Source organism: Uranotaenia lowii, chromosome 2 (assembly GCF_029784155.1).
Source record: "Uranotaenia lowii strain MFRU-FL chromosome 2, ASM2978415v1, whole genome shotgun sequence".
In the NCBI taxonomy this organism is placed as follows: Eukaryota; Metazoa; Arthropoda; class Insecta; order Diptera; family Culicidae; genus Uranotaenia; species Uranotaenia lowii.
The window spans coordinates 418167614-418180594 of NC_073692.1; the positions used below are offsets into that span (position 1 = coordinate 418167614).

The 12981-nt window shown below is 34.2% G+C and overlaps 1 protein-coding gene across 1 annotated transcript in view; it reads right to left on the reverse strand.

Annotated features, from left to right (window-relative positions):
• LOC129743446 (lachesin-like) overlaps positions 1–12981 on the reverse strand; it is a 190664-nt gene that overhangs the window by 96786 nt on the left and 80897 nt on the right. The window contains exon 2 of the mRNA XM_055735483.1: positions 6261–6478. The gene's annotated coding sequence lies outside the window, so the exon portion shown is untranslated. The remainder of the gene's footprint in view (positions 1–6260; positions 6479–12981) is intronic.

A 12981-nucleotide genomic window follows, 5' to 3' on the forward strand; every position in this document is an offset into this window, starting at 1 on the left:
CGGGTAAACGTCCTTATTGCACCTATTAGCGCTGTATTAGCTCCGTAGTTATTCTGTCGAAGAGAAGCAAAGAGCTGAAGATTCCTCAAGCCTCGAGATCGTACGCTGAGTTGAAGTGCTTCTAGCAGTGCGGGGCAGTCGGTTCTCGGCGAAAGCAGATCGGCGACAATAGAGGCCCGTGTTGCGGTCCAACGTGCCTGTAGCGTATCGATGTCGATAAGGCGGCAGCGGCTTTCGTAGCTGGGAAGTCGGAACGGGTCTTGCCAGTTCAGGTTCCGGAGAGCGAAGCGCAAAAAACGCCTCTGGATGGCCTCGATACGCTCCGAGCCATTTTGGTAGTAGGGGCACCATACAGCCGAGACATATTTGAAGGACGATCGAACCAAGCTGCAGTAAAGACTCTTGAGAAAATAAATATCCTGAAAGTCTTTGGTCATGCGGAATAAAAGACCCAGGCATCTGGAAGCTTTATCGACGATGTAGTTTGTATGGATCTTGAAATCCAGCCGTTTGTCCTGGATCACACCAAGGTCTTTCACATGCTCAACTCGTGCAACTGCCTCATATCCCAGAAAATAATCAGCCGGTAGCGGTAGCCGCTTGTGTGAAAACGAAATTATCGTAGATTTGTTGCGATTCAAGGGAAGGCAATTGACATCACACCAGGCGGCGAAGATGTTAAACTGGCTCTGCAAGATGTTGACATGTTCGGGGCTGTTGATGGGTTGAAACAATTTCAAGTCGTCGGCATACGCCAGTTTTGGTTCATCGAGAAGCAGCAGCACGTCGTTGATGTAGACCAGGAATATTATGGGTCCTACGTGGCTCCCTTGAGGTACTCCAGAAGAGACAGGAAATTGATTGGAAAATGATTCACCTGATCGTACCATAAGTTTCCGTCCTACCAGGTAGCTATGGAGCCATTCCAGTAAAGAGCCGCAAATACCTATACGATCTAGTTTGGCTATGGCTATTTTGTGGTCTACCTTGTCGAAAGCAGCGGCCAGGTCGGTGTAGATTACGTCGGTTTGAGATCCCTTGGCAAAGCCGTCTTTCACGGAAGATGTGAACATCAACAAGTTTGTTGTCGTAGAGCGCTTGGGCATGAATCCATGTTGTTCGTTAGAGAAACAAAAATTGCAATACGAGAAAAATGGATCTGGTTAGAAGACCTCGCAACGGTGTCCGTAGAAAGGGTTTGCATCTGAATGAAGGGAGTTAAGCTTCAGATAGCTCACCATTCCGAAGTTCTGCTCGTGACCAACCAACCAATCGGAGGTGGATTGAGATGAAAACGAGATTTGCAAAGAGGCGCTTGACTGGAACCCAGATAGGCATCGATGAAGAGGCCCAGAAGGCTGCAGAAATCCACACAGTTGACCAAAAACTTGGCTGGCAGGAAGTGACGACGCTGACTCCGGATCGCCAGTAGTGGAAATCTTTTATCTCAGTCCTATGCGTAGGACAATCGGCACCGGCCCCTTAGGTAGGTAGGTATTTTCAGACTGGGTAGATCAGAAATATGCAGAGGTAAATCTTCAACCTGACGTTCCTTTCGTGTCATGGGTACTTTAGGAAATACCTTCATCGGTTTAAGCTCATCAGCTCGCCATATTAACCGGAATGCGTAGATACCGAGGAATCGGCAGAACATGCAATCATTGTCTGCCCCAGGTTCATGTCGGGGCGTGGGCAACTTCTAACCATGAACGCAGAGAATGCGGTGAATGGAAACAAGAATGTATGGTGTGTAGCGATCTTATACTGATCAAAAGAGAGGATGCACGAAGGAAAGATACAGTCAAACTTATTTGACAAGCTAAAGAAAGGTCTTGGTCTTCGTAAGACACTACAAATCAAAAGAAACGCGATCTTAAAGCGCGGTGTAACCCTAATCTGAACTCATACACGTGAGGAGGCTTGAAAGGTCTCCCGAACCTACTCAGCTAGATCTTTCTTGCACCAAGAGCGTTACCTAATCGGCACACGTCTCGGGGTCTTCCGTACCAGTTTGAAGCTGGTGAGAGAGGAAAATGGAAAAAGAGTGTAAGTACAAGAGCATAGCTAGCCTCTCGATGTAGGATCAAAGGGTGAACCAAGAAGCAAAACAGGCCCACGAAGACCAAAGTGACTTTAGTGGGACGAACCCACATACGATAGCAAAACACCTGGCTGTTAGGGTTTGAAGCCAAATTTCATCACTGTAAAAAAACCTGATAGTGATTTTTTACTACTTAGTTAGGTGGAATTTTATATGTTACCTGAGTAAAACAGTTGAAATCGTTTTAACATCCAGAAGTACAATGATAGATGGGATTCCTTTTTTTTGCCGTTTCTGTATAGGTCCTCCACTGGGCATTGTATTTTAACCTCTGCTTTGAAGTTTATAGGATCGGAGGATTTGAACTAAAGTCACAGAACAAGATGTTTGAAATCTATAATTGATTAATTCACGTGCAATGTACTCTTCAAAATGCTCAAAAACCAAAATAACCAAATAAAGGTGCAGTCCTCAATAATGATTATTCAATGTTGAAAGTTGTTGAACATCAATAACTCTATACTTTGAGTATAAACCAAGGTTAAAGAAAAAAAATTCTGTGTCTTTAAGAAAAAAAACTGACTTTCTGTGATTTTAACCAGAAAATCGATGATGAATTTCTTTGATGCATTTTCCTATAATTTCATGAATAATTCATGATTAATCGGGTCTTTTTTAGTTAAGTTGGGTAAAATCGATTTAAATTAACAATGTTATCATACTTTTTAAACTCAAAGTAAAAATTTCTAATCTTATATTGGCCAAAAAATTTAATTCCAGAAATCCATTCAAAATTCTAAATTCTGTTTTTTTTTCGTAGGTGATGGAAAGAATTAGAGAAACATGAGGTATCAAAGAACAAAAGAACATAAGCCGTAAATGTCATCAAATTTTCGGTTTAAGAAACAAGAGAGATCAATAGCATTTGATCGAAAAAGCTCGATTGCTCGTGTTCGCCGATTTCATCATGTTCACCGTGGTGAAATTGGCTATAGCGCCGTAGTACTGAAGCGGAGATTGAAGGTTCAAGTCCTGCCGGTGAGCCGTTGTATCTTTTTCGAAAATTTCATGATATTTACGACTTATGTTCTTTCGTTCTTTGATACCTCATTCATATTTCTCTAATTCTTTCCATCACCTACGAAAATGTGATATTTTTTTCAGGTACAAAGATCAGTATTGACAAATTCTGTGAAATCTGTGACTTTTTCAGAATTCAGAATTCACAGATTCTGTGATGAAAATTTGATAAAATTTTTGTGAAAATACATTTTTTTCTGTGATCTCCTTGGTGTGAACACACACTAGGAACGCAACCTTGATTTGAATGAGTCTTTGAGCGGGCCTTTTTTTATCTACTTTTGTAAAGCATACGTTATTAAACATCAAATTCAGGTTATAAAGCACCCCCTATTTTATCCAGAAAAGAATCAAAACATAAAATACATGCATTAATTTTATAACTTTTTCAAACTTATTAAAATGTCCCACTTTTTCACTTTTGATTCAGAACATGTTCAGTTTGTTTTTTAAACCATCTGATAAGCCTTCTTTATTTGCAAAATGAAAAGGAAAACTCAAATTGAGTTATTTTTAGTTTTTGTTAAGCCATTTGAAAGCGAAATTTTATGCTCAAGTTATTTAAAAATTATTATGAATTATTTATATGAAACAGATAAAAGTCGACAGCGAATTGAGAGAGTTTTTTTTATTTTTATTGAATAACTCATGAGTTTTGCTCCAATTTTCCCGGAATGGCTCGGATTTTGAGATGGATATTTCAAAATCAAAAGCCTGGGTCTTTCCAGGTTTAAAATAAAATGGATTTGCTGGGCCCGGATACGTGCGGGAAAAAATTTGGCAAACCACGATTATTCGATTGAATTTCAATAAGAACAAGATAAAATAAATTATAAATAAATAATGGTTAAAATAAATATTGTGTGGATAAATATTAAACGAGAACATTCGCTTCGGGGAGAATGAGGATACTTGATCTCTGGGGATACTGGATTCCTTAGCTATATCTCGAAACTGGAATGTCTTACATAAATCAAATGTTCTACAAAGTACCCCAAATCGATTAACATAACAATGTTGCTATTTCAAACATTGAAAAATAAGTTTTTTGCGTTATTGAAATTTGTTTTATAAATCTAACAAAATTCTAGTTGAAGATCTTTTTTAATCTCATCAAAATGTTTCCCACACAAAAAAATTATAATAAAAATATTTATTCCAATATATCAATCGTTTGAGTATAATATGAAATGCATAATTCCATATTTTCAAAGAACTCTCAACTGTTTTTATGAATAAGTTTTCCAAAATGTATATTATAGTTAAAATTGATCCTTAGAGTCCAAAATCATGCATTTTTCTTTTGAATGGATCGTGACCATTGGTTATCATGAAATTACTAATATCTGTCCTATAGCTGAAGTTTATCTAGTAATTATCTGTGAAAAACGACTCAAAATACTGTATTTATCTAGAAGTATGCAATAACTTTAGGGTAGTAGACAAACTTTAAGAATTCTCTTTGTCTGATACTTACAAACTGTGAAATTAGAATTAAAATGGCAAAAACCAACAACGGACCTTTAATTATCGGATTTCACTGAATTTTTGCCAAAGGTCAGGGCACCCTGAATTAAGGATCAAGTCTCCTGTAACTAAAAAAATATCACAATTCTTTTAGTCTCACGGAAATTGTTCTAGTTCATCTACGAGTTCATGTGTCGTTCTAACTTGTGGAATATTTGAACTTGAAATTACACGCTGCCAGAAAATGCGAAAGACGGCGAGTTGCAATGTTTTCTGAAAAAGAAATGATGAAAATCTGAAACGGGGATCAACCCAGCAAACATTTATGAAGGTATAACACAAGAACAACAGAATTATTCAAACATTTATACCAGGTGAAAAGATTGTATTAAACTTACCAAAATAGCATATAGCTACAAAATTGGAGGCGATATATCTACAATGACAAGATTCCAACGATTCGATTTTCCCACAAAAAGCAAAATAAACGAAAAAAAATTCCCCGACCGAGATTTGAACTCCAGTCCTCCGAGTTGGCTGTCCGATATCTTACCGCGATGCTAACTCATCAACTGATATGAACCACGCTCTAGCTCTATGGGTGAGATTCTCTTTTTATGAGAGGAGACCTGAAAGAGTGGTAATTGAAGGACCGCCCATTTATCGTAAATCAGTTCACTCAAATCGTAAATGTTGATTTAGCATATTCTCAACGTTTTGGAGACATATTTACGATTTGACTAAACTGCTATCCGATTCAACTTTCTTTAGGCAAAGCTTGTCGTAAATGAATAGTGGAAAATCACTCAATACCAACGTGTTTACGATGTTTATTGAAAATGTCTATATATTCGATTTGGATTATCATTTCTATTACGATTTCATGTTAGCTGGGAAGTGCCCCCATTCTCCCCTATGGTGTCAAAACAATATAACATTCTTTTATTGAGCAGTTTTTTTTTTAATAAAAGTTCAGAATAAAATAAAAATCTTAACTTCAAACAATTTAATTAACTAGATGTGTCTCTGTTATGTTGTGAGCCTACTTGGTTGAATGATTCAACTGAATCAAAGCAATCGAAAGATTCCTTTTAATTCAACAACGGTAAATGAAAAGTTTTCATTTTCCGTGGTTGAATTAAAAGGAATCTTTCGATTGCTTTGATTCAGTAGAAGTGTCTGTAAAATTTGAAACAGTTGTGTTACTTTTATTTACTTTTTATACAAAGTTAAAATATCGTTCAATTGATGGTGGTGCTTGTGATTTATTTAGCTCCGTTGGCAAATCAGTCGGCTCCTGAGCCGATGTCCGCGAGTTCGAGCCCAAGAGTAAACATCGAACCAAGTAAAGTAAAGTAAACATCGGGTAAGTATTACAATAACTGTACGTCAACTGTACGTCAATTGGTTAAAATTGCATTTTGTTTCCAATGTAAAAGTTTGCGATTCCTCAAAATTAAGTTAATTCTCGTCCAAGATCATTCATCAGCTTTAGCTAGAAATTTATGATATCCTTTTTTAAAAATCTAAATTGTTTGATTTTTCTCAAACGATTACCTCTGATGAGCTAGAAATTGATAAATCCTACATGATACAAATATCAATTTATCATCCGCCTTTAAGCTAGTGACTGCCTTCGGTATAAAGATATTGTTACGAAAATATTCCTTACCGATATTATCGCTCTCTTTCTGTCGTTTCGTTCGATGCTCCTTCAAGCCCTGTTTTCCTTCACAGCTTCCTCAGTGCTGGGCAAACGACTTTCCTCAACGTCGTCGAAGACGCAAGAACAGCAGCAGCAAGACTCGATGCCGGTTCGGTATTTTTGCCGGATGTGGTATAATTTGGCACAATTTTCGCCATCTTTATCAGCAGTTTAAATGCATTAACCTAAAACGATGATATAGAGACAGAAGCAATTGGGATGAGAGAGAGAAAAAGGAAGAGAAGAAAAATAAGACAAAATAAATTACTCTCGGCGAATGGAGCAAATGGGAAGCATTAATATTGGCGGAAGAACAGTTGAGGGAGCATATATTTTTTCTAAGGCTATAAGGATCTTACTGCTCTCGGTTCTTGGGGTGACATTTTTGCCATCCCGTTTTCTGGGTTTAATATTTTTTTCATCTGCTTTTGCTGCTTGGCTGGTGTTTTTCACGAGAAAGTTGCCTGCTCTCCGGAAAGGATCTTCCGCAGGAAGTGGCCGTAATGGCCAAAAAAGAGGTCTTTTTCTATGCTTGGTTACTTTTTTTTTTCTTGTATCAAGGAAACGAATAATTCGCTGAGTAATGTAACCGATTCATTCAGGAAATGAGCACCAAATGCCACTTAGGTAAGTTATGGTGGGGTTTCTTGAACGGATTAATACATCACTAACTGGTTATTTTTTGCCATCCCTGTACGGAAATTGAATTATTTAATTTATCGGATTTTTCTATCTACGATTTGAGATGAATTTCTAGAAATATTCCCGCTATAATCAATTCATGAGAAAAAAGCTGCGTCATCAGTGCAAACATTGCTAGAATAATAGAAGGGAATTAAGTGCATTTCCATCGTGCCTCGACTGGGCACAAAAACATATACTCAACTTTGGCCCAACATTAACACTTATGCTCTATGAGCCAGCACTGAAGCACTGCATATGTTGTACACATAGCTGTTAGGCACATGTCTGCCAAACCGATATGACGTCGACCCGCTTCCTAGAACGTTATGAATAATGAATCTGTTCTCACAGTCAAGCAAGGGCTGCGTAGCTCGGAATGGCCCTTGCAGACTGCCTGAACAGCTGCACCATATTCTTACAGCAGAGACAGCCTACAACAGTTTTGGTCCTGGCTAGACAGACGAGGTTGTATGCATACATGTAGGCGCTTGAATGAACGCCATAGCTAATACTTAATGGGAGCGCGCTGGTGGGTTGCGAAATTTTCACACAGTTGAGCAAACATGACACTTTTGCAACATCCTACACAGCAGGAGTAGCGATGGGCAAATAGACTTGAACTCAACACTCACCCATCGACCACTTCTTTTCTGTTACTGTTGCAGCCAAAGTGGGTTGTTTATTGTGACAAATAATGGATATTTTCCGATGTTCGCGATAGTTTCAGCTGTTCGTGAAAATTTCTGTTGTTTTGGATAGATGAGCAGTTGAAAGATAAAACAATGATTTTTTTTATCATTTTGGAATAACATGAAGACCCAATAGCAAGCCAAGATCGATTTGTATATTACTCATAAAAGTTTACTCAGGAAAATACTCTTAAATATGCATTATGATTCTCTTAAAAACTGGCGCCATAAGAACAATCATTAAAATTCATAAGATTGCATTAAATAGCGGTTCATAAGACGCATCTTATAAAAATCATAATAAGAATTTTTCTGACTGTAAGTGACAAAAAACAAATCTCACAATAGCTTGATATGGGTTTTCTAACAGAGAGGTACTTTTTGAATAGAGAAGGTTCCACTGAAAGCAGCAAAAATATTTCAAGAAGGAAAGAAGGCCAGAGCAATGTAAAAATCTGAATTTCAAATTTTGAACTTCAATTTCCGTGTCATGTGTCGTCATTTGTAGCATGATCAAAGAGCGTTTAATTTCGATAAATCTGTCAGCTGTCTTCCGCTGGCTTTCAATTTATTTCCCATTAGTTCTCGGTATTAAAAATCTGTACAAAATCACTTGAAAGCAATCTTTGAAAAAAAAATTGATAACAATATTTGAATGGAACAGGAAAGCCCGAATATTGATGCGGTCTTTTAAAAGACACACACATGGTTGAACATTAACATGAGTCCCCGACTCATTTTCAGTCGTCCAGTTCAATAAATTTTTCCACTTAATACTGGAAGCCGCTTGTCAAAAGACTAATAAGCCGTTTGTTAAGAAAATAAATGAAACCTACCCAAATTTACCGATCTTAAATGGTGTAGTTATTTATTTACCTTTTTAATGAGTAACCTAGCAAACAAACTTGCCTCAATCTTTAGTCAAATGAAGCGTCGAAAAAATCATAGTCGTCTTCAGTCCGTCGTTGTCTTTTTGACTGTGACGGAATATTGTTCATATAAAAAAATCCTATGACGACGCCAAAAAGGACAAGTCCGTCATTGGTTGTGGCTGAAACAAAATCCGAAAACAACGAACGTTCCGTTTTTGGAGATCAATCAAGGATAGTTCGGGACCGGGACAAAATCGAACGAAACATCAACTATCACGACCGAAGAGAATTCCCAAGCGACTAGAAGGACAATATCGATTTCGTGGCTTTTCGATCTTTCTTTTATCTGAGCAATTAATATGTTTTTATAAATTATCTATTCAAAAATTCTAACAAAACATTTTAAATCCTCAATTTTTAATATGATTCAAATCCGAATTTTAATTTTTTTTCGGCACTTCACATTGTTGTTATTAAAGATAAGTAACAATTTTTTACATTTTAGCTGTCGAAGATTTCAGAATTATTTCAGGTAGGAAGATTTGTCATGGAATAATGCTCATAGCTTCTCTCGAGGACACACTGCAGTAATGTTTGAATAAAGGTTGGTGAGAGTTGAACTCTGGGTTGCCAGGGGCATAGGGTTCGTGAAATTAGTTGAGCACCACTGACATGTCCCCCCTACAGAAATTTTTCCAGAATTTTGTTTAAAAATTAGTATTAACAAGAATTGAAAATTTGGCTCGCCTCCGGCGGAATTTAGTCTTAATTTACCCTAGGCTTGAGACATTTCATTTTACGACACTAAATGACGTTCACGAATTGGAACTTATTTCTTATTGTCATTTTCGATTTGCAGATCAATTATCATTGTGTAATAAAATTCTATGCTTGACATACAAAAACCCTACTTCATCTTTAGAATGGTTTGTTAATAAGAAGTGTAACTAGACTGTTGGATACCATGTCACAGGCGTTTTCCTCTCATGATGGTCCACAGAATTAGTAAAACAAATTCAAAATCTAACATCCTCTACCTTATAACAAAACCTAATTTGATTTAAAAAAAATCGTTATATTCTTTGCTGATATTAAAATCCTAAAGAAACCAATTTCGGATCCATGTAATTTTTTTTTTCTTGTTCTTCTAAATACTCACATTTGAAAAGGTTTTGATAAACTTAACAAGGCCACAAAATTTAAATTTTTGAGGTGCAATGAATGTAAATTGTAATTTTGACTGATTTGGGTGCCCTGAATCTAAATATACAATTTTTCTATCAGTTTTTAAATTTGTTGTTCGACCGGGAATTATTTTTAGGTTATGTACTGGCTTTTCGGTCTTATCAGGTCAATTATAACACTTTTTATATGTGCTTCATCCAACGTTTCGAATTATATTAATTCTTTATCAAGGAACTAAAATTAAATACAGTTTTTGTTATTGCAATATTTTTTGAAAATAGGTTTTAATTATTCAAGAAAATTTTGCAATTTATTGACAAAACTTTTAAACAAAAACATTACATTTTAAAATAAAAATTTTAAATCAATCTTTAACTTTCCTCTAGACATCAAGTAGTTTTGAGATCTGATGAAAAAGTTATAGAAAGTTTCTATGTGTATAATTTTTCTCATTTAACGAATTTTTAAGTAAGCATAAAACCGATTTGAATTATAAATATTTTTAAAGAATAAATCAAAACGTTTTGCAGGTTGCAGGATGAAATCGAGAAACTGTTGATTTTTACGTTTTTAGATCATGCATCATCTTCATCATCAAAATATTACTCCTTAATTTAATGCAGTATAAAAAACAGAATCAGAATCACATTTATTCTGAAATGTAATTTTGGTAGTTAATCAGCTGTTAATGATTTATTTCATTTTTAAATTCCATTTCGCCAAAACCAAATTTGACCAGAAATACGAACTCAGGACGCTTAAATCTATAAAATTAATCATCAAAACATAAGCACCAAAATGGTTTTCTCTTGAGTTATTAGTTAAATTCTATAAATAAGTATTATAATCCTTTTTTCATGGTAAAAAACTTAAAAGATAAGTATCTTCATTTTTTACTTTAATTTTGAAATGAATTTACCGAATTTTATAGAACAGTTTTTAAAACTTTTTATTTAATTTACAAAATTTAAAAGTCAAACTATTTTAATTTTTTATAATGTTTTTGATAAATTTGTGAATATTTTTCAATTTTGAATTTTAGGTGTCCTCAAACCATAAACCTTTAATATTTTTTTTTGTTGAAAAATTCACAATTAAAATCGCGATTTTTTTTTAAATCATATCACTCCAGCGAAATTTTTCAATTAACGCTTCGGTTGAAAATGAAGGAAAGAAATGAAAATTAAGATAATAAATTACAAATATTTATTATTTTCCTTAAAATTAATGCAGGTCAATTTTAAGCCTTTTGTGGCATTTGTTTAAGAACTAATTTTTTTCGAAATCAATGTTTTGATAAATTTTAAAACTAATCTGCTTAGAAATTATTTTGAAGCAAATTTCTAGTTCAGAATAAGAAACATAATTTTGGAAATTTTTTTTTTCGGTATTTTTATTATTTTAGATAAATTAGAATGTCGGAAGCCCGGGACGGTTCCTTCGCAAGAGGCTGATCCGAGATTCAGATTTGTAAGAAACTCAAAGAGAAAATTCATGTAACTTTTTCTCAGAAGTCAAAATTAGTCGCAGCCATCGATGAAGTTGATCATTTCATCAAAAACATTATTTTCAATGTCTTTGTAACATTTTACAGTAATTTAAAATTTAAAATATTTCATTTATACCTCCTTTGTTGCTAACTTGTCTATATTTTTAAAAGATGATTAAACTGCATTTCATTCGTTTCAGATTATATAAAGTGTACTACCTAATAGAGATATTTCATCATTTTATTTCAGAATTGAATTAAGGTATAGATAAAAATTCCTAAACCACAAAATTCACAATGAGAATTGAATTTCAGAACTTATAAAGACAACACGATTTTATTGAATACTAGCTGACCCGGCAAACTTTGTTGAACCTGTATTTTTGAGATTTTTTTTATATTTTAGCACTGTTCCTTAGTCAGCCTTCCTTTTGAGTGGATAAAAGCAAATGGATACTCTTGTGTCAGAAAAAATCCAGAATTATAGTTCAATATACAAATAAGTTACGCTAACTTTTGGTTAGCAAACTTATTTTTCCGGTAACCTAAGAACGCTTAATCTATCAAGTTTCAATTTAGTTTAGCCATCATTCATATTCAAAAAATCCTATCTGATCAAGTACTTTATATTTGCTTAAGATTGATTTGAACAGAAAATGGATCTTTTTTTGCTGGAGTCGTCATAAACTGAATTTTTTTTCGATTTGTGTTTACCTCTGTATTTAAATACATTGAAGTTTTCCTTATGCATGATCGTCAGAGTAGAAAAATTAAATAAATAATTGAACAGAACCAGAACATTTAAAGAATAATAAAAAAAAACATTATTTTTAATTTTTTATCATTATTTCAAATGTCGTTTTTCTCGAACTTTGAACGAAATACACTTATTGAATCTTATTGTGAATTGACAGAGCTGAGTTTGACAAATATTTAACAATTCAGGAAAAGTCACTTTTCATCTCATTTTACAGCAAAACTTTTCTAATCAATATAATGTTTGAAAATGTCTTTAAAATTTGTGTCATCATTATCTTTTTTCAATTTTCAGTTAGGGATTGGCAAATTGCACTATAAATTTGGAAATTAAAACAAAAAGAATTTAAACTGTCATGTTTTTGGATTACTTTTCTCTTAGCATTTGAAACCTTGAATGAAGGCAAATCTATTTAGAGTATATGAAATAAAAATTCAAAACAATCACTTATTATTTAAAATTTTAGTTTATGATCGTAAGATAAGAAACTGTAATCCAGACAGTTAAATTTAATTCTGAATTTTATTGTTAATTTATATCAATATTCTGAATTTGCTTTATATATCTGGATTTTCAGTTATATTTGAACGTAAATTGAAAAGCTGATTTTCTTGGATTTTGATTTTATTTTTGTTGATCGAGTTCAAGTGTTTATATTCTCAAACTCACTTGTGATTAAAAGATTTTTTTTTATCTGATGTCTGGTACGAAACTTTTTTTTTGAATTTGTGTGTATTGGTTCAGATTTTTCTCTATACTTAAATGTTTCGAAATTTTTTTTTTCTTTCAAATTTGATGATATTTTTGATTACGATCCTTTTTTTCTGACTTTTGAAACTGAGAGTTGGATCAAATATCAAATTGAAGTCCTATATAGCAAAACTTTTTCTTCCTTTTAACCACTGAGCATAAACGGTAGTGTGCATTTTCCAATGTTTCCTGATCCCCCAATCCGTTCTTATGATATTGATGCAATTTTATAGGGTTTCTAGCCTTTTTTCCTAGACTGGTT